The sequence below is a fragment of the Syngnathus leptorhynchus genome, chromosome 8, assembly GCF_054491065.1.
Source record: "Syngnathus leptorhynchus isolate UIUO chromosome 8, UIUO_Slep, whole genome shotgun sequence".
NCBI classification, from domain to species: domain Eukaryota; kingdom Metazoa; phylum Chordata; class Actinopteri; order Syngnathiformes; family Syngnathidae; genus Syngnathus; species Syngnathus leptorhynchus.
The window spans coordinates 9,815,001-9,837,098 of NC_141202.1; the positions used below are offsets into that span (position 1 = coordinate 9,815,001).

The 22,098-nt window shown below is 39.7% G+C and overlaps 1 long non-coding RNA gene across 1 annotated transcript in view; it reads right to left on the reverse strand.

Moving 5' to 3' along the window:
* The window catches only part of LOC147052314 (uncharacterized), a 100,933-nt gene that overhangs the window by 61,855 nt on the left and 16,980 nt on the right, over positions 1–22,098 (reverse strand). The window contains exon 2 of the long non-coding RNA XR_015066927.1: positions 4,571–4,655. This is a non-coding gene — a long non-coding RNA (uncharacterized LOC147052314). The remainder of the gene's footprint in view (positions 1–4,570; positions 4,656–22,098) is intronic.

The window sequence follows — 22,098 nt, forward strand, 5'->3', positions numbered from 1 at the left end:
CGTATACAAAACTGAATCAAAAACTGAGAGCATGAAACATGTTGGGCTTTGGATGCCACAATGTTACCTGGGAATTCACAAATAATAATAAATGCTCCAACAAGCAATTTGAGTAACAAGGGCTGCAAAATTTGAATGGTGATATAAAACCAGATATCTACACTTGTTTTAGAGATTGCGTTCCATAATAATCTAATACATAGCCTATGCACAAAATATAGTTGTTTTTTTTTGTCCAGTATCATACTGAAGTCTCATGAGAGTACAATGGAGAACGACAGAAACTCCGTGGTTTGCAGCTTGCTTATTACTGCCTTGCCGCGTGCATGAGATGAATCAGTCATGTGCCCTATATTACAATCAAGGATTCCATTTTCCCTATCAAAGCGGCTGCCAGCGGCAATGTTGATTAGCTCAACCCTCCCAAATGTTTTCTTTTTTTTTTTTTTTCCCCTCAACCGCCACCTGAAATTTTCCCTTTTCATGTCAGATGGAGGATGACGGCACAGCTCCGCATTTCCCCGGAGACCGGCCATTATAACCATGGTCGTCACACAATATTGTCGGCTATTGTGTCACCCATGTCCACCTGTCAATCAGGGATTCATAGGCGACTATGGACTCGCACGGACATACTTCATTGGGGAGTTAACTTGAACGTGTGACTAGAGAGCGGTGGGACTCTAAGCATTCATAGTGAGCCGTGTGCGTGCTTGTGTGTCTTTATGCGTACCCATGTCTTGTGTGTGTCCCCACTCAGTCAGCCAGCTGAGTCTGCAGTCAGTTTATGTTTGACTGCGGGGTAAAAGCTCGAGCAAAAAATTAATTCTGACTTTCCGAGGTCCTAAAATAAATTCTTTTTCTCATATTCGGACAAAAAAACAACATATCTACATTGCATTAGCCCAGGGACTCCTTTCTCATTCTGATGATAATTTAGCTATGTTGAAGTCTCCCCATAAACTACTAGGCCTGAGCCAGAGGAAGAAACAGGATGACTGATAATAAGAAGGCACAAAGATGGTTTAGTATGAGCTTTTTTGTGCATTTTGGGGATTCTTTTTTTTTTTTTTCTAGAAAGGGACATAAAACCTACTAATAAGTGATTAATCTTGAGGAATATGTCCAATATTGCTGACAAAGATACATTTTCACGGAACTGCAATCATTCACTAAGTCTGACTGATATGAGGTCAAAATCTCAATCAGTAAATCTAAAAGTACTGCTTCGATGTCTTGTTTTATATTCATTGAAACACTGGCATCATATTGAATGAAAATATTTTTTCAGATACAAAAGAAATAGCTTTCACACACCTACTCGTTCTAATTATTGAGGCGCAAAGGGAACAAAATTGACAATATCTGCTGTAATAATTGAAGCATATGTAGTCTGAATATGTACTATTGTACAATGTAAAAAAAACAATTGTCTCAGTTTGGTGGCCTTTTACTCATACGAGTGCCTGTTGTTTGTAAAGGTCATTTTGCATCTTTTATTGTGAAGAGCTTCAAGCTAAATTAAAATCAAATGATGGGGTCTTGGCAGTGGGAGGTTGAAGTTGGGTTCTACAAGAATTGTAGAAGACACAAAGACACAAGGTTTACATCTCCATTCTTTTATGTATCTATAAAGTGAACAGAATAAAAATACGTTTGACCCTGTATTGCTTCTTTCCTAACACAAATAGAATACATTTAAATCTACAACCAATAAAAGCAAATACTCTTGCTGTCCAAATCCAGTAACTCTGAAGAACATTCTCAGAGCAGTCTCACTCAATATTACACATTACATGTGGCAGCAAAAAGTGTCTTGTCAAACTGTCTTGCAGCAGTGTTGGAAGGTTGACAGACAACAGCACCCTTCATCTCCTCTATCAACATGTTGGCATGTAACAACACATGTGGAAAGGTGACGACAAGGCCAGCCTGACCACTCTGACATGACATACGTAGAACAGCTAAGCTGGGGACAGGACTGGAAGCGTTTCTTCCCATCTGAAATTGCACCCACCAACCTCCAATATATATATATATATATATATATATATATATATATATATTTCTTCTATATATACTTTTATATATATATATATATATATATATATATATATATATATATATATATATATATATATATATATATATATATATATATATATATATATATACACACACACACACACACACACACACACACACACACACACACACACACACACACACACACACACACACACACACACACACACACACACACACACACACACACATATGTTGGACTTCAGCCCTTTCTGGTGCATATTTGGTCAGAGAAGTGGTTAAAAGCAGCTCGGTAGCAAAAGGCAACATGCAGGTATGAACCTCTCATTACACGTGGCATGTCTTGTCAATCATCAATTGTTACTGGCCACCTTCACATCTGAGCTCTTTCACATGCTCATCTGCTGTTAGTCCCACCTGACCTCACACTAACAGCACACAGACATAAACACACCACCCGTGTACAATATTCATGCATTCCAGTTGTTGCGTGCTCAACTTTGAACAGGCAAAATTGTTTTACAAAATACTGCTCATTCATAATATAATCTTGTTTCCTTTGTAAATTGTCCATTGTTTTTTGTTTGTAGTGCCACATTTGATATAAAAGATTGAGGAGATTCTTTCTGTTATTGTACATCCCTGTAGACCACTTACAGCTACAAAATATTAATTGTCGTGGTAGATGTCTTTTGTGCTCACAAAACAGGAGGTATTCAGGCATTTGAGACTGAACGTTAGTCCATTAGAGGGGCTGCCTGTCACCACATGGGACAGATTAACCACAGGCAGTCCTTTTTTTGGTGTCCCTCCCAGTTCTTCCCACCAAATTGCTGAAGCCAAAGAACTTGTATTTATTTGTCCTCTTTCGGCCACACAAATTACAAGTGGATATTTTCTTTTTCTTTCAAAACCCAGACAAATCATTGTTTAGGGCTTTTATTCAATTTAATTTGATCTTTCAAAATGTTCATTATACCCAATTTAAATTTAAGAAATAAAATATTGCTTGGATCAGTGGTACAGTGGAAGACACACCGCTGTCCTTGGTTGACAGATCATCACACCAAAGTGGTGGTTGTGGGCAATAGGTTGCTCCTAGGGACCACATGAGTAACTGGCCTCTTCTAAAAATAAAAAAAAGCTGTTGTGGAAAAACAGCTCCGTGATATATACATGATAAGACGCATACCATCCGAAAGACAATTGTTTTTCCACTATATTCCAGTGCACGACTACTACTGTAAACTGTATATATCTCTCCATTTTAGGTAATTGAAAAACTTTCTTTCGTACTTGTACGTTGTATTTACCTGTCTTGCTGTGGTTACACGCTGTTAAGTTTAGACATAAGCGCTTAAGTTCAGTTCAGTTAAAGAGAAAAGGCGAAGAAAAAAATGCAACTGGATCATGGAATTTTCATGAAGGACAGGATACTGAATGTTGTGAGACAGCCATTTTGAATTGTGCAGACTAATAATGGTCTCATCACCCAAAAAAATGACACTAGATGATACTCAGAATTGTCTCAACTGCACATTACCAAAAACAAAGTCCCAAAACAGTGAAGGTCCATATGACTACCAGCCCGTAGCTATATTTCAATCAGCACCATTACCCCTACCTCCTACACATCCTGTTCATGCACTCTCCTCTTTCCATGCAGAACTGGCAGAGATCAGACCACACATACAGATGCAAAAGCTCCACCCGCCATCCCCCAACCTCCAGTTCCCCGGCCATCTGTGCACGTCCCTCCGCCTGCAAGTCCACAACAACAAGGCCTTGAACCTTTGCCGAGGAGTCAATCCATCACTGGAAAAAGAGAGGAAGAGACACGTGAAGAAAAGACAGAGGGTGGATGTGTGGGTGATGAGGGGGGTTGCATGAAGAAGAGGTGAGGAAAAGCGAAAGTGAGATGGCATGAAACTTAATCACAGAAAGGGTCGTGTCGGGCAGAGGAGGGGAACAGATTAAATTAGCATAGCATTAGATATGGAAAATGATCTCTGTCAAAATCATCCACCGCACAATTATAATATGTTAATTACTTATTTCATTAAGGAAGTTTATTATGGCAGCGCAGATGAAATCATGCAGGCCGAAGACACCTGGAGGAGAAGCAGCGATGCCTGAATAGCTTCTTCTTTCTCTGTCATTCTTCACTCTGATCACACTTCTCTCTTTACTCCTCACAACAGTGAGACACTTTAAAACACAATGTTTAATCACCTCTGAAAATTGCTGTAGGAGCATAATATTCACAAGAGATGTTATTACATCTGTGTCACCAATCTCATGCTGGCCCAAGCGCAGAGAAGCAAGGAGGATGAGGAGAGAGTGCTGCCGGGATGTTTGGAAGATATGTGATCGTTGCATATTTGAAATGAGTATCTTTACAGGCAATACCATAAAAATACATCCAAAACAATCCAAGTGTTGTAATCGTTATGAAACTTGATTTACTCACAAAGCGCACAATGAAAGTTTTCTTTGTTTTGTGACATTTCAAAAGTTTACTTACAATTTTCCAGAGATTATGATTCAATGGGCGCATATTCCTGTCTGGCTTTGCTGGCTCGCTGCCTTCCTGGCTTGTCATCGATGGTCTGACAGGAAAAAGAAAAAAAATACAATGATGATGACAGTCATCAGAGAGGTACCAGCCTTGCACTGGGTATGAGCTGGAGGAGCAGGTGTGCTACTTGAGAGCAAACAGAAAGGTCGAGTGGCTAGAGGTGAAGACAATTTGGATGAGGACAACAAAGAGAGCTTGCATTATCATGACATTAAAATTTGTCAGAGTTGACTGATGAACCAAACCCGATTCCACATCGGACAAAAATATATTTGACTAAAGTGAAAATTCAAAATCCTCAAATTAGTCCAGAAAAAAAGTAGGATTAATTTTCTGTTATACTTGTTATTGTCCAATGATTGCTCTTCAGCATCAATGGAATATTTTGCAAAAGACTAGTCAGATTTAGTATCATGAATAAATTACCATGACCTGTCATCTCCTAATGATACACAAATAATCAAGTCTATGCATTAAAAAAAAAGGCTTGAATCTTGTCTCCATTTCTTTCACAGAAATGTTGAAGGCTGTCGTAAAGTAAACACGTGGGGCTTTCAGACAGCAATGATATTATAGTCACATAGGAAAACACAAAGCATATATCTCCCTATTGAAAATCAAAGGTCAAATTCTTGTCAACAGCATTGTTGCTGGTGTCAAGTGTCCTCATTAAAATGAATGTGTGATACCCTACTGAACATAGCTCCTAAAACACTCTTTCTTTCATTCTAATGACATGTGCCCCACAGCAGCAACAGTAATTATAACCAGAGCACAAGAAGAAAATCATGCCAAAGGAAAATTGTCAGTTTATGTTTTCAAAGATTCAATCAATTCTTTACTGACATTGAACAATAGCTGACCTTGGGAAAAGTAACTTTAGCTACAATGTTTTTCTCCACACATGTTTTGCGCCTAGACCCCCATAGTGATGACACCTCATAAAACAAACGTTCAAGACTAATCTAAAACAGGTGCATCTGTTTCTCTTTCCAGCGGTACATAGAGCGCTCATTCAAATATGGTTCGAATATGGACAAACCTTTTGAAAGTTATGTCAAGTAGTGTGTGTGTGTGTGTGTGTGTGTGTGTGTGTGTGTGTGTGTGTGTGTGTGTGTGTGTGTGTGTGTGTGTGTGTGTGTGTGTGTGTGTGTGTGTGCGCTTGTGCTTGTGTGTGTGTTCATCTTCCCCAAACAAAATACATTTTTCAATTTTCAGACTCCTTTGCATTAATTTTTCTTCCTCTCAAAAGTATTAGTGGGAAATTTTCAAACTTCATGCAAAACCTCACACAGTCCTAAAATGTTGGAGAATGTAGTAAATGAACCGTTTCAAAGGAGATATATAAATAAATAAAGATATGCATATCACCTTGCCCACTACAGTCTTGATTTATAGATCCGCTTGCTGATTCCACTGCAGGATCCGAAAAATGTGATATAAAAAGTCATAGCGAGATCAAAGGAATACGATAAAAGGCTATAACGGCTGATGCATGTACAGTACACAGCTGGGCGCTCAGAAAAACAAATTCAGATGTTCATGTCTCCGGTGATCCCAAGTTTTCATAAAATCTTTCCAGTTTTACATGTTTTGCATTCCAACTCTAAAATCATGTAGTTCCTTTCATATTTGGAGTGAGGCTTCAAGCAAAGATCTCATTGCACGGTATCTTGCAGAAGACACATTTTTAAAAAGGAGATGAGAAGGTTAAGTCAGGGCATTATTAGAGCAATTCAAAGTGAAAAAAAAAAAGGATAGTGGCGAGACAAATAAATCATGTGCAACCTCCTCTATGGGGGTGTGTTCTGCAAGGAACCAGCAATGAGCGGCGAGCAGGAGGAGGAAGAAAAAAAAATTAAAAAAAAAGGATTGTGAGAATATCTTAGGGAGCATGTACAAAAAGAATGAAAACACACATAGAACCGCGGGCTGGGGTCACAGTCAGAATGCTGCAGAGGTGCACCAGAGCCAGCGGCTACGCAGGAATAACGCGCTCTGCTTTTAATACATCCCAGCCCAACTCACAGATCTCAAAACAGACAACAACAAAAAGACGCCCCCAAAAACGCACACAAACAACACACGCACACACCCTTTGCTGTGCACAGAAACTCTGAAGCCCCCATGCAGATGCTGTGTATTCTGGTTCGGTCAAGCTCAGGGGGTGGGAATGGTTAAATTCAACAATGGTAGCCTCAGGGGAATAACACAATAGTGCAACACATTATTACTACATTACAATAATAAACACAAGTCTCCACATCAACCTCAAGCGATTGCGCAGGAGAAGGATGATGATAGGTAAGCCTTCGTGCAGCACCTCCATTTTATATTGATACATTTTTACCAGCAATTGTATTCCCTTTTTTTTTTCCTTTACACATGTTCTGGATCCACACGTTTCTACGATGACAAGATAGTAGAGTTGGATTGGGTAACAGCTTGTTTTTCAATCAGGACATTTATGAGAGGTAGAATCATTTATGCGCCCAGCATCCCGGGCGGATGACAGATCCCTTGGAAACACAAATTATCATGTTGACTCGCAACAAACACTGTGTAATTACATCATGGCCTGTCAAGAGGCATTAAGGAATCTTCTCCCTATCACTAAAGTAATGAGACGCTAATGCAGCTACATATGACACAGTAATTGGCAGTTTAAAGATTCTACCAAACACGCTGCCATGGAATAATTATAAAATATTGCTGTTTTATAGGTTATGATATTAAAAGGGTTTCAAGCATGCCAGCTCTATTTCAATAAAAGCTTTTTGTAATAGATTCACTATCAGGGACAAATGTGGCTGTGGCCTGCTGTTACATCTGCCGTATCCCCTGTGTATAAGACCTGCCTCTCATTTCATTTATACATTTCTATTCTTAGGTCGGCAAGAAAACTGCTCCCTCTTGAAGGACCATTTGAAATCCAGCAGGTCCTTGAATGTAAAAGAGGCAAAAATGGGACAGTCGTACTGCATGTGTTAGCGCTCCACTTATCCACTAGGCATCGATATATTCAAAAGGTCTCTTTAGGAACAGACCGCTAAGGGCTATTTGCCTTCCCGGTGTTAAGTGCAAGAGAAATTGGGAAGGCCGAAGCCCTTAATGGTGTTGCCCCCCTACATGGCACCCGCAGCCCTCCATCCTTAAATCTGTAGGGAATAAAGAGTGCTGCTAAACCAAACTGGAAGACAAATGGTTTTGTTCAATAGAAAGCCGCCTCCATAAATCCCCACTTAATGCAGTGGAGAAAGGCTGAAGCAAAAACAGGTGACTTTTCCACAAAGGGGGAAACCATTCATTACCGCTCAGCAGAGAGGTTGAACTGCAGAATGAAGGCCAGCCTGATGGACAAGTGGACATATGAAACAACAAGCACGCACTCTATACTCATTTTATTTTCAAGATAGACGTTAGAAATGTCTAACTTTATGCCAAAGCCGTTTTCTATACCAGCCTGACTATGCACCTGTACAGGGAATGGTGGGATTAACTTGGCATGGAAGAATTTGAGGGTTCCAACCTCATCCCCACTAAGCCCATACTTGGTGGGGGAGTTGGCAATTGTCAAAAATGAACAGTTATGTCACATAAGTAAGTGTGACCCGACAGTAGAATATGATTAAAATCATCTTTTGAAGAATTATTGCTCTCTGGCCCCATTTTATGGTTCTAATCTAATTTTTAATTAAACTTGTCATGCCACGACAAGAACTGCCTATGAGGGATTGTTGTGGAAGAAGGTAGAACTGAAACGTGTCAATTGTTGTAGTAGCAGTGTTTTGCCCCTTTTTTAAAAAAAAAAATGAAAAAAAGGGCAGGGCACTTCATTGTGGGTGTGAACACAGCCTACTCCATTCAATTCCAATTAAATCGCCTCCTATCATTTGCTTTAAATGCAGCACACTCAAATCTCACATGAAGGGGGAAAAGGATGGAGGGATCCTTGAATGACCCGAGCATCGCTTGGTCAGTATGGCAGCAGACAACATAAGCAGGTATCCTCATTAAATGAGCTGGTGATATGGCACAGAATGGTCTGCCAAATTGTCAAACAGGCTGAGCTAGCCTCACACCTACATAAAATTCAGGATAAGCCAGCATTTCCGAATGCGTCGACGATGAAACAAGATCCCTAGAAGCTAGATCCATGTTTGTTGTTTGTAAATAGCTTTCAAGAAGACACGGGTCTTCTAATTTTGGCACTCATACAACCCAGCCAAACACATGGAAGATTTTCTTCCGAACCAATTCGACAGAGAACATAGGAGGACCCCTACAGGGTGATTTTGGGTGAAATCGGGTCATAGAGGGTTGGTGTTTGCAATAAGCGGCAAGTGAGTTATATTTAAATCATTAGGCAGCTTTTATGCTCAGTGCAAAAGAACTCATCACGGTCTCTTCCCTGGAAATCAACTCCCGCTGTAATACCTCAGCAAAGCGGACCCGTCGTGAACTTTTCTCCTCTGCAGTGCCAGCTAACCCCCAAATGGTCGACATAGAAAGCTAGACACATACACACACACATGCATAAGCGTGCACACGGATTCACTCATACATACAGCCAATCTCCCAGGCACCCGCCCAAATCAGAGATCAAAGGCTGGATTTGTAAAGCTAATGGCTGCTGCACTGAGCCAGGAGAAGGGAAGGAGAGAAGAGAACCACAGCAAAACAGACACAACCATGGAGTCCAAGTGGCACAGGTGCATGGACCAAGAAAGTGTTTGTATTTACCACACATTGGTTAACACAGTGTTGCATTTTTCCTGCCCACTACAAATGGCAAGTGATTAAAAAAAGAAAGGGTGATACACAATATAGTGGGTGGCATCTCCGAAACACCCTGACAAATGCCACACTCGGGCTTTCACACTTTAACTTTTATTGCATACACTTTTAGTTGTAGACTAAGTGTTGAGAAACACATCCACAGATGGTGACTATCTCTCACTCATCACTGTGTGGGATTGATGGTGTTGAAACAGACCTTTCTCTTTGTCTCGCACATGGCGCAAGTACGGCTGCAATTCCCACAGTGCACTGAGAGGCCATTGAGATAAATGGCATGCATACAAGAAAGGAGAGAAAAAGAAGAATAGGAACGGACACAAAATGTGTCTCTTCCCTGAAAAAGAAGACACAAATATAAACCATGCAGTTTGCCAGTTTGCTTTGTCCAAACATTCATAATGCTTCAAGCTTGTCAGAAGTGTTCAGTCACTCCCACTCATTACATTGAAATCCTTTCTGTCACCCAAAAAAAAAACACCACATTTTCTTCATTTGCTTTGATTTCCTCATCATATAATCACCAAAGAGCTTAATTTTAAATGCACAGCATTGATACCAAATTCCATATATTACCATCTCTGTTCTAGGTTTTCTGTTTCTAGATCACCTAATTAGGAGTCATTTTGATGGCAAGCGGCTGGTTGCTGGAGTGATGAGAGAGGAAAAGTAGCTTTTGAATACATTAGTGGTGGAACAAGGCCAAAATACTAGATTTCTCCTGGTGACAACAACAGGGTGACTTCATTATCATGACAACAAACAAGCAAAATGAGCAAAAAATAAGTGTCAGAGCAGCAGAAATGTGTTGGTAGCTGGTTGATCCCTCCCCCATAATGCCAATACCTTATTCAATGTGTTAATAAAGACAGCTGGTAGTTTCAAATTGAGATTTAATGGTTTTCCTTCTTTTTATAGAGACGATTGTTAAAAAAGGAGGCTCAGCGAGTATATTCTAACCAACTCATTGCCACAAACACACTTGGACGCTTGACATGGACTTAGGCAATCTGTACTGCCACAAGAAACCATTTCTTTTTCACCCATCACCAAGACTACCATCACTCATCATGATGTGGCGCTAAGGCTCCTTCATATCCCCAAGAGAGAGGATGAGGAAGAGGATGATGCAGAGGGATGAGGGCCAAAGCCAACACAACAATAGCTATCAATCATTCTCCAAGCCTGTCAGATTATGCGGATCACTATACAGAACGGCAGCTGTGCTATGTGGTATATAGGTGTGTTTTAAGGAAGTAGTGTACCTGTGTTCATGGTTACAATCCGCTCTGCTCGCAGCAACAGATCACTATCATTCGGCTTACATATGAAACAATCCCGAGAGGAAGACGAGAAGTCTCAGTTAGAGGTCAGAGTAACGCTCCTATGTGGCAGTCTACACTACTTGTGTGTACTTTTGTTCAGGATTGATGGGACAATCTTGATATATTCTTTTTTAGTAATCTTTTTAGAGATTTGGTACAGGACAATGAAATACATCATGAATCAGGTACTGTACGTCAATAGTTTACCGCCTCCTTCCCAGGTGACTGGTCAAGAGGCGGGGTGTAACCTGAAGTGGTTGCCAGCCAAGCGCAGATGGGTGATTCTCATAAAGTGACTTTGAGAGTCATTATTTTCTTCTCTTTTGCCATATTTAAGTGTTTACAGTATTGCAAGCAGACTGCAAGGATAACGTAAACAACTTGACTGAGATTTGTGCTTTAGTTTCAGTGGTGAAAAATGGAAGAATTCCATTGCAACGCAATATCGTTTGAGTCCCAAGATGCCCATATTGTGGTAATACTAGCCCTGGATACCACACGTAGGTCACGAGAGTGCTTTGTGCTGTGTGTTCAGCCCAGCGAAGCTTTTTGGGTGTGTCCCTGCGGTTCAATTATCGGGAAAAAAAGGCTGTGATGCTCAGTTTTGTGACGGTAGTAAATAAGGCATAAAATGCAGATTTTGACTCACAAACACTAATGTGAAACCACGATATTTTCACAGCACTTGGGATAGCTTTCAGCACACCCGCAACCCTAGTGAAGATAAGCCGTACAGAGTGAATGTGTAGATATTGAATGCACTTTAAACCTTGGTTCATCTGAGTTGAGGTTATATATGTGAGCTCAGCAAAGTTTTTTACAACATAAAAATTTTGATTAAAAAATAAAAAATAAAAATTCAAATATTGGGGATGGGCCAAGCGGGCAGCAAGTTGTCATCTATTTTTGGATGTGTTATATCCCAACTTGATTCTTGCATAAAGAAGCATTTTTTTGTGAGCCAGTTCAGATAATGGATAAGAAAGCACATTGGCAATGACCTCTATATAAACTCTCACCGAGGTCAAAGTTCAGGGTGAGCACAATGCAAAATGATGCAACTGGATGGAGACTGAGAGTAGGGAAGTGCTCTTGGCAAAAATCAATGTTTAGCCGGTGGATGTTCTCCTTCTCAATCAGCCACCATGACAGCTGCTCCAGATGGCCACTGGGAAAGATGGCTGTCAAGCCATCAGTATCATCATTACCCATAAGGCCCTGCTCAGTCAAAAGGTCAAGTTGTGGCCTCTGTAGATTTGTCAGTCTGAAACACCAGGGAAGCAAGAAATATGTAATATTGTCGCTGTGTGTGACATTTATTTTGGTTATGTAAATGACATATTTTAATAGTCATCAAACATTGAATCGTAAGAGCATGCCACCTACGTGGGTATGGGAATGGCCAGTTCCTCACAAAAATTTATTTTCTATAAGGTCGGCGTTAAAAGGGCATTAGCAGGTGTTTTCTTTTAACTTTTCTCAACTATTTATCAATGGGAAGCTTGGAAATGAAAATTCATGCAGCAGGACAAGCCTTCAAGGAACAATCATCCGATGGTGTACATGGCCAGTGGCATCTTTCTGACTCTTTGAAGAGTAGGAAACCCCGTGACCTCTACACAGACATTGCCTTGATCAATCTGAGGGTGCTGGGTCACCCCAGGGCCAGGGGGTCATGCAAGGGGCTTTTGATTGATCTTAATGTGCTTTACTGATGTTGCTGTAGAATGAGGTAAGAAAGTACAATTGAAGTACTTAATTCTCAAACTCAAAATATTTAGCTGTACTCATCTGAGTGAAGCCAACATGAATGATGACCTTTGCTTAAAACAGTGCTTTGATCGACCTCCCCCACTTCCACCTCTGCTTCAGAGCTCCGAGCACCGAGCGCCAAGCGGTGTGTAATCTCAATCCTGTCATGTAGAGTAAATGTGTAAGCGTACCATGTGACACATTTCTTACCTTCTACTCAATCACAATCAATTATTATCTTTAGTAGGCTGCTTTTTGTTTTGCATTTACTGTTTGATCAACTGACCTGGTAGGAGTTATCTGAAGCTTTTATTTTTCAAGCTGGGAATGATCACAGGGAGTGAAACAGTAGATCTACCACTTTATCATTTGACATCATTTGCCCTTTATGATTGGAATGAAAGAAAGAAGCTTAAGCGATGTGTTGCAACCGCAAGTCTCCTTCACCCCCTCCACCTCCAACCACCCACCCACCGGTCGATGCACAGCAGCCAATGTCATGTAAACAGTTCAATCAGAATAGTCAAGCCGTGTCCGGTCTGTGCATGCTCTGTCTCGACGTAATGTGTAGTGACGCCACCGTATATGCAATTTGAATCAGCGCTCGTCGGCAATGGGATAACTTGTTTTAAAGTATGTTTGAGTTGTTTTTATGAAGATGTAATTTTAATAACAGTAATAAAACTTTTACAACTACTGTAATCTTGCCTGTAAGCTGAATTCCTGTGGTATTTGTGAGTTTAGCAAAACACAAGAATCCACAGAGCCCGCTGATTTTCTCTGAGCTGGGCCATTGGTGGCCAGGCCAGTCACAAAGTATCAATGTTTGGGAGCAGGATATGTGGCTGCGACGAAAACAAACAGTGCTGAGGCTGGGGGAAACAAATATAACCAAACATGGCGACATCGATGGACAAATCCAATGCATGGAAACTGCAATTAATTAATTTAATATACTGCTTGTCCTCATGACCTTTCCCATAAGAACACTGTGCTAGAGGGCTAGTCATCAGCAAAACAACTGTCCACTGATTTTGGAAGAATGATGAATGCCTACACTGACAATAACATTGACTCAGATTGTGTATGAAAATGGAAAAATATGCCACATCCCTAAAATGTATAAAAGGTCATGAGGTGATGATTTAATTGTATTAATTGATTGGAGAATGCGACACGAATAACATTCAGCGGTTTGGAAGATAGATGGACGGACAGACGAACAGACGGAGGACAGATGGATGGATGCAGATACAAGCTCATTAAGAATGAAATGAAATCCTTTTAAAATATAACACAAGTCAAATCATCTATGAAGCCTGATAGTGTTGAAAAAAGAAGAGATGCCACAATAAAAAACAAAAAGACACTAAAGGCTATTGAATTGCTTCTCTAAGACAGCTGAGACAATCTGCTGAGAACAAGGAAGGGGCAAGCAGATGGAGGGGGCTGTAGTATTGTCCTCTTTGCAATGTTGGAGGGGTGGGAGGGAGAATGTGCTATGTTATTGAAAACGCAGTCCTGAAGCACTTTGCTGTACTTCTCATTAACCAGCACAAAGTTTGCCGCGTTTCCTCTTTATTATTAAAACTACATTCCCTTATTTGCTTTTTTTTTTGCAGACTTAAAGAATGTACTAATTTAATCAACAGGAGAAGGCACAATAACAAAAAATATCATCAACAATATGGCACCATGGCCTCCAGTATGGAGAGGCCAACATGCTTGAAAAGAGGAAAAGTTATGTGTATTCTTGAGTGTGTGTGTTAGAGATTGCAGAAATGTTAATCTCAGTTCAGCATGTTTAATGATTTTAAAGTGTCAACTAGCCGTGACAGCTGATAAACAGGCAATAATACTGACTCTTGTTCTCAAAGCAAGCCACAGTGACCATCACATGACCCCGATTGTACAACCAAGCTTAGTATGTTGGTAAACTGACTGAACTGACACCATTTATTTGGTACACACATGCAACCGCTCCCTCCTCACACACACACACACGGACACACACACACACACACACACACACACACACACACACACACACACACACACACACACACACACACACACACACAGACACACACAAACACACTCTCCAACACACACACACACACACACACACACTTGTATACATCATTGTTTTTTAGGATGACTGACCTCAAGCTCACCCCATGATAGTTCATCTGACCTCTTTCTCTCCCATGACCTCTGGATAACCCCACAGACAACACTATGACAGAAGTCTCTTTTGTACACAGATGACTTCACACACTGTAAATATTCCTTATGTGACTAAGCTTACATCTTTTGTGTGTTGCATCATCTAAAAATCAAATAGCTCCCTCAAAGTGACCTCTTGCCAGTTACTGTGATGGAAAACAATATAGTATATTTTGATTACAATGGATGAAAATTTACAATAATTTAGATAGGGATGAGACTGTTCAATGCTGTAATATTGGCTGAAGGGGTGGAAGGATGCAAAAGAATATAATTCTATTGACTAATTCAAATTAATTAGTTGAGGGATTTGTTTGTGAGAGGAATAAATGACAGGCTGCAAAAATAAATGTAATTATCCAATCAAATCGTGCATGTGTGCCTGATGTTGATGTTTTTCTATGCGCTGGATATTATGTGTGACTTCAGGACGTACTATCGATTTAAGACCGTATCACATTTTGCCTGAGGGGAAAAAATGTGAATGGCATTCTTTTATTGAATTGTTAAAACCGTTTTTTTTTATGAAAATATAAATGGAATATTACAAAGAATGACTTCTGAGGACTTTCCGACAAAATATTTATTTATTTATTGTTAATTAGGGTTTCCTCAAACGTACCTGATTATGATCATTCTGGCCATGTTCTGAAATATTGCGCATAAACCAACTAATGTCAATTCATAGTGAAAAGACAGCATGCATAATTCAAAACTTTGTTAAAAAGCTTGTTTGTCAGTCAGGTGTAACATGCTGGTTAATAATAGGAAAGCAGGGAAACATTGGAAAAATTTGTGCACAATGCAATAGCTCCATCATATTTGAAATGCAAACTGGCTCTGGTGGTGAGAGACTGGTGGGAGTTGGAGGTGCACTGCAATGGCTTCTGGGAGTAGAAAACAAACAGTGCTGTCAAAACAAATGCTTTAATGCCTGCGGAGGCTGTCCTGCACTCTTCAGTTAGCGAGGCTGGTCCATATACCACCCTGCCTAATGGGCTAATATGGATGAGGCCTATTTTTCCCTGGTGGTTTTGTAAGCCCAACTTTACATCAAAGACCCTTGAGTAATTGCTGATAAGGGGGTTAATAAAACATTAATGTTTTTTTGTAATTAACGACAACTCAGCGATACAGTACAGCCCCTTTTGCCAACACCTCTCTCACTCACCCCGAGCCATATCTTGTCTTCATCTTTTCATGTCACATTGTGCTGTTCATGCCATCTCGCCCTTTTTCTAAGGTTGAAGAGAAATCATTAAAAGAGAGCATAGAATGGGCCAGAAGGGAACGAACACAGGCCCTCGCTTTGTTTATCCTGCTCTAGAGAAAGACGGGGTGGCATGTTTTTAATTAAAGTTTTGTGAATATTAATTTGGAAGGGTGATGGAGGCTCCAGCAAGGTCAAGATAAAAAACAAGAGCTTCATCACGCTGACTTTTACAAGAACTGTGCCTCCAGAAAACAAAACACACTCATTAATTGTCTCACGCAGGCCAGAAGAAGGTTCAGGCAAAAGTAATGTTGCATCATCAAAATGGGAATTGTTGTTTTCGTTTACCTGAGACAAGTAAAAGAAAAACAGTTCCCACATTTGGTGCTTTACGTGTTACTTCGGCTCTCTCATATTATGTAACCGCCCTCCAAACATTTAAACAAATTAGTATTTTCATGTTATAAGTGGCAAAACAAAATGTAAAGTTCGCTGTGATTGTTTGTTTTTTTTTCATAATTTTTTGGGAAAGAACAATCATTTATTTATCACAATAACACAAATTACATTTAAAAATCAAATAGCTGCTATGTAAGAAATACCTCACAAATAAAATCATATTATTGAATGAAATAAGAAAGTGTAAAACATTTTGAACCCCATATTTTGTATAGAATAGTAAATAAAAACTTATGAATGAAATATTTTTGTTACTGATCGTATGCATTTATTCTAATGACACTTAACTACATAAAAAATGAGAATTCCTACATAATCACATTTTTCTTGACAGAATTCTCAGCTGTGTCCAACAATGAACTGTTGACTGCTTGATGATGGGATTTAGGGGCTATGTAGTTGTTAATGTAGTTTGATGTTGAAAAGAACTCTAAGTAAGAGTTATGCACATGCCATACTGACACAAATAGAAACAAGAAATAGCTCTTTTTATTGGCAACGCACACAGAGACACACAGCCATACAACTAGACACAGGGATGAGCTAGTGGGAATGTGTGGTTAATATTTAACAAACAGGAACAGAAATAGATGGTTTGTGTGTTCGGTGCTGAATGCGTTTCAGTAGAGTGGCCTCTGTGGTGCATGAAACATTTAACACAGTGCAAACTGTAAATCATAGAAAATAGGAAACTAAAGTTTAGGAGGATAGACTTGTACTAAAAAATAGAGTTGATGAGGCATAAATGCATTTCGCTTACTTATTTTCAACATTGAGAATAATAAAACTTGTTTTTACGATGTTTATTGACATACACAAATACATATTGTTTTCATTCCAGAAAAATCGTTCCATATCTATCCATATGTATTCAGATGATAAAAACAGGGTTATTTTAAAGCAGTCAAATCACGATTTTCATTCCAAAGACTGTGTTAACTTTAAGGCAAACAGATAAAAACATGAGAAAGGCACTATTGTGCTGTTTTTCCCTTTTCTCAGCCTTCTCGACCTGGCACATGTGCTACCTGTACGTATGATAAATCTGTTCTTTCTCATAATCTATGTGATTCAAAATGTGATATATGTGAGCATGAACTTTGAATTATGGCCGCAACAGAGCATCGTAAATCTCTCCTCCCAAACTCCAACTGAGTATACAATCTCACACTCTTTGGTTAGGTCCACTCATAAATCTCCCCAAACTGGAGCAGAGGTGCACACTGTTTCTTTCCAAGACTCTTTCTCACAAAAGTTGCAGACTGCAGGTTAGACTAAACAACGCTTCAAAGGCCTGCCAACTTTGGAAAGCGCACGTGTGAAAGCAACTAAAGTAAGGGACTTAAACAGAATAAGTTTCTCTCAATCAGGCAGAAGCGAAAAATAGCATTGGCATCCTCAGAATAAAGTCAGCAATTCTGTCCATACTAAAATGTATAATGTTGTGTCCTAAAATGAAGAAATAATTTAAGATGAATTAAATTAAATAAGAACTGTAAAATGAACCAACTGAGATGATGTGTAAAAACAATAAAATGCCGCTCACATCCGTTGATGGGAAAGAGTGGTGTGATTTTCCAGTTGGCTGACAGTTTGTGTCAATCCCAGAATGAAATCACAGCGTCAGCACAAATAACCAAAAATGGTGAGAGGACAAATGCTCGTGCTAATGTGACCCTGCTCATACTACTGACACTACCCTCAATAATTCGCAGGTTAGCATGAGGTACATCAGCAACACCCTCAAACAAAGACAAATTATTTGGCAACTAATGACATCCATGCACATGTGACGGTGATCGAAACATTTTTGTGGTAAAATGTATTATAATGGATCCTGTTTAAGATTTCACTATTTATTTATTTATTTATTTATTTATTTTATTTCATTGACATTGGTTTTCTCCTGTTACTTAGACATCACCATATTCCAAACGCACGCATTGAAGTCTATATTTTCCATAAATGTGGTAAATGTAAGTTTTCATGGTCTGTTTGTGACCTGCAATTGGCTGGACCAAAGTCATTTGGCATTGGCTCCAGCTCCAGATCCCAATGAGGATAAACAGTGTTGAAAATGAATGACTAGTATGGTGCTACATGAAATCTCTGCACCTGTAAACAAGAAATGAGTCCAGGAAATTTGAGTGAAACAAACATCATCAGTTGAGTGTTGCTCATTGAGTTAATAACAACAAATGTGATGTGTTTTCTCAACCCGTGACTTCCAAATCACGGCTGTAGCTAGAAAAAACAGCCAGATGTTAGCGCAAACCACAGATTAAAAAAAGGGTGCAATCATTGTAAACAAATTGTACTTGAACTATTCAAATTTTTACATTTAATTGTGATGTACTCAATCATATGAGCTGCTTTCAGTTGCAGTTATCGTCAAATCAATGTAATGTCCCAGAAAGTAAATCAGCCTCACGGCTTCTACTTTGTCCTACCAAATTGCAAATGGTGATTTTTTTTGTTTTTTTCATATCAAACAGAGCCACAGCTTGCGTTCAGTGAACTGATGCACCTGATATGGTTCATTATGATTGTCATTTCCACTTCTGTTCCTAGAGGTGCCACTGCAGCCATTTGCTGTGGCACTGTATAAAGTAATTAGTGTGAGTGTGTTGCTGTGGCTATATGGGATGCAGCCTTGTCGCCTCCATTTCGACTGACATTCATCGCTCATCAGTCCACTCACAAATGATGATGATCAACATACGGCGCATCATCGCCACTAATGAGATGCGCTTTGCTGATGAAAGCCATTCCTCGAAATTCAAGCGTAAAAAAATAGAAGCAGAGGAACAGAGCCAAAGAGAACGAGAGTTTCAAAAAAAAAAACAGGAAGGTGCCTTCGGACAGCGCTCATTTTTCAATTTAATAGCATTAACTAAGATTCATTAACCACCAGCCATCTTTGTCTTGCACAAATGTTTGATGAGTTTGTGTGTTCTCTGTTTCTTTTTCATATATTGTGTGGCACTTACAATGTTGGAAATTTATTTGTTTTAACGACAATTCCTTTTTGTTGAAAATTCATTTGTAATAAGGAAAGTCAATTTATACTGAGCTACAACTACCACCAAGGACTTGCTCCTGAAAACATGCCCATGAGTGTAATTATGCGTGTGTGCATTTTGTTTTTGTGCACGAGCACATGCGCGTGTGTGAGTGTGTGTATGTGGTGTTGGCTGTGCAGACGGGGTGCTCATCATCTCCTGGAAGGATTGATATGAACATTCTGTCACTCATGGACGGCACAGATGGCTAATTTCCGGAAAAGAGCAGATTTGAGCCAGGTTCTAAAGAGAAAAAAATAGAAATGGCTTTCTAAGGTGTGTGTGTGTGTGTGTGTGCGTTTGTTTTAAGTCGCTGCGTGTTTGAGAGTGCCTATAATGTAGCCAGGGTTCAGTCAAGCTTGACCACTGACAGATAAAAGCTTTGTGTTGTTGAGCTGCCAGCCCAACATGGCTGCCTGTCAGAGTGGGGGAGCGCTACGTGTGTGTGTGTGTGTGTGTGTGTGTGTGTGTGTGTGTGTGTGTGTGTGTGTGTGTGTGTGTGTGTGTGTGTTTGTATGATTATTCAGTGAAACCTCCAATGTGATCTAGGTGCCCACAGCTGTGGAGCTCTTCCAGAGTACTAACGTTTGGGCAAACAAACTCACTCCACATCAACTGACTACTAAAAAAAACAATGACAAAAAAAAGCTGGAGACAGAAAATGTCACTTCTCTAACTGTTTAACTTGTGGTTTTTACCGAAAAACATTGGCCAACAGTGGAACACAGATTCTGGACGATCTAATGACGAGCAGTTGGCATCAGACTACAGGCCAGAGGCATGGAGAGACAAAGGCACATATTTGAGTGATCTTGTATAACTCCATTGAACTTTGATGTGATGGCCAAAGCTAAAAATATTCCAAAAGGAGGGGAAAAGGAAAAAAACCACACAACCATTTTATTATTTATTTAAATACAACCTGTGTCCAAAGTTAGGAGCTACATCTTTAGAGATCCCTGTGTTCAAAAAGTTGAGTCAGTACTAACCCTTGCCTTTGCTTTATGACAGGAAATTACCACATTAATAATTTTAATTTAAAATTTATGGTATCAGCATCTATCTCCTGAAGGTACCTAGAAAGAGGTGACGGAACTTCTGACACTTGAAATATTTTCAGTTTCTCGAAGGGTGAATGTTACTGTTCACAAATTTTGCATCAACTAGCAATATGGCAGCAAAAACTAGGTTTTACACATGCTTGTCAATATGTAATTGACGCTAAGTAACTGTTAATAATTGGTAATTTGCCCCAGTTTTTACCTAAATATCTTGGTATGAAGGTAGTGAAGTAGTTCAAGTGTAGAAATAATTAATTTAAACATAATTTAATAAAGCTCGAGGTAGACCATGACATTCAACGACCTCCTACAAACAAAGCGTGAACTATCTATTCATATCACAAAGCAATAATGTTTTAATATGAACATATTTCACCTTGTGTTGAACAAATAAAAAAATTCAGCTGTCACGTCACAACTCCGGGCCATCGTTCCAGAGAACCAGCCATGTATGCATATGTTTCTGTTCATGCTGATGTTCAGTGTTGTTGATTTATAGAAACAGTAGTAGTACATTGTTTTACACAGATATGTGCGTTGTGTTAACTTTGGCTGTATTCTATGCGTGAAGATATGTGGTCATACATTGCAGAACCACAAATCTGTTCATTTACCACACGAAGATCTGTTGAACAATGCTAAAAACACAGAGTCTTGTCCTTGCCCTTGTCAACATGGAACCGTTCGTTATCCCTCACCTAGCAGACAAAAGCAATTCTTAGAGGAAGGCTCATCAGTCGCCTTTGCAACTCGGCAGATTCACTCCATAAATCCTAATTATACCCCGCTAAAGCCCCCCCCCTTTCCTGCGCATACAAATAAATGGTCAGAAAGTGTAAAACATCTGCTGTGCGCATCGTCTCAGTGGTTGTGAAAGTAAATCATCCTTGTCAGGTTCCGTTATAAAGTCAAGCGTGTCAAGAGACGTCAACTACTCCGAAAGTTAAGCACTTCTTGTCTGGTTTGTACTAACGGGTCAATGACCTTAGAGTCACTGACACTAAAAATGATTATTACCTTGTGTTTATTTTTTCCATGTGTATACAAGGGGAGATGACCTCTGGAGCTTTAATTTGGGTCACAAAATTTTGGAGTTGAAATTTGGTTGTTTTGAAACAACTTTGTACAAAAACAACCCAACCATTTCTTTTCTGGGTTGGTCTAAGCTTTAGCCTCTGTGTCATGTCTCATGCACACGCCACTGTCATGATTGAATGTGCAACACAGGTACGTCCTTCCATTACTGTGATGACCAGGAATGGATGAAGCTTAGGGGCATGGACAAGACAAGTGCATGGCTACTTCCGCGAAAGTGGTTATAGCAGTCCCCCCCCCCCCCCCCCCAAAAAAAACGACCATCCATTAAGATGGTAAAAGCATTGATTTTCAATTGTGGAGGCGGCACTTCATCACCAAGTTGGCAAATTACACTTGCTAATTAGTGTAGTGGAACTCTACATGTGGCGTATGCAACAGTTATTGCCCTACAAAAGTACCTTGCACCTCCAATAAATGAAGTTCTATAGAATGAATAGACTGCTTGTACTGACAATACATCATTGAACATTTAAAAAGAGAC